General features: G+C 40.1%; 1 non-coding gene across 1 annotated transcript; it reads left to right on the forward strand.

The window, feature by feature from the left end:
* Positions 1-220: 220 nt before the first annotated feature.
* On the forward strand, positions 221-419 carry LOC133044113 (U2 spliceosomal RNA). The gene has a single exon (XR_009689862.1). It is a non-coding gene; the product is annotated as a U2 spliceosomal RNA (small nuclear RNA).
* Positions 420-1,283: the final 864 nt, after the last annotated feature.

The raw sequence follows: 1,283 nt of genomic DNA on the forward strand, positions 1-1,283 counted from the left end.
ACACCTGAATGAACAACACCTGACCCATTCCTTCTAGGAGCAGGTTTAGGTGAGAATAGGAAAAAAAAAAAAGATGCATTCTAAAACCCAAGGTATGAGAGCAATTTCAAGAAGGATGACCAGTCAGCAACATCAAAGGCATCCGAGAAGACTGTGAGAGTGACAGTGGAAACGGTCCATTGGATTGAGCTGAGCTCATTCACTCTAGACAAGTTAGTTGATCCCTTCTCTGTCTTTTGGCTAAGACTAAGTGTAGTCTTTCTTCTTATCAGTTTAATATAAATGCTAGCTAAGAAGTTACAATGCTCTAGACCCTCTGTTGGATGCTAGAGCACAGTACTTTTTAATCTTTTTTTTTATTTTTTGGCCTTGCCACATGGCTGTGGGATCTTAGTTTTCTAACCAGAGATCCAACCTGGGCACCCTACAGTGGAAGTGGGGAGTCCTCACCACTGGACAGCCAGGGAATTCTTTAGAACACAGTATTGATAAGGCTCTTAGATTTCAAAGAACAGGCCAGTGGGAGAAGAGAGACATCGAAAAATAACAGTAAGTGTTTTGCTGGAGTCTTTTGGTCTCCTTACAAAGTGTGCTTTCAATGGAAAGAGAGTCAGAGCAAGAACAAGACTGCTGCAGGATGGATAATGAGGGAAAGATAAAGATAATAATAGTAATTGAAGAGAAAAATAAATCAGGGAGCAGCTTGAGGAGAAGGCTGAATTCTGGGAAATGTTTAGTTTGTTTTGTCTTGGCTTTTATTTTGGTTTGAATTTTGTATGTATTTTGCACAAACCTCAAAGTACATTTGAAGGTTACCAGAAGAAGCCAGTGGAAAAGAAGAGCTTGAAAGTCAAGAGTGGGGGAAAGCAATAGCAATTGTCTCCTAGAAGGGAACTGGATCCAAGACACACGACAAAGATTTATTTGGAAAGGAAAGAGGAGCACTTCTTTCTGTATGCAGGAAGGAAAGGAGTAAACTTGAGCAAGTGCTCATATTTTTTAACCAAATATCTGAACACAGAGCAATTTGGGTCACTTGAGATCAAAGAGAGGAAATTGAGGGAGATTTACTTTGGATTTAAATATATCGCCATTTCCAGGTATTTCTAAAGTTTACTGGAAACAAACAAAACAGAATAATTGAAATGGGGAGCTTCCAGGAAAGCTCTGACATGAGTTTGTTAGTTATTCTTTTTTAGAGATGAGTGTGAGGGAAGCTGAGAGACATCAGGGCAGCACATCTCCATCTTTCTTGGTGGGGTTGGAATGAGGTCATCTGCCGA

This window comes from Dama dama, chromosome 22 (assembly GCF_033118175.1).
Source record: "Dama dama isolate Ldn47 chromosome 22, ASM3311817v1, whole genome shotgun sequence".
In the NCBI taxonomy this organism is placed as follows: Eukaryota; Metazoa; Chordata; class Mammalia; order Artiodactyla; family Cervidae; genus Dama; species Dama dama.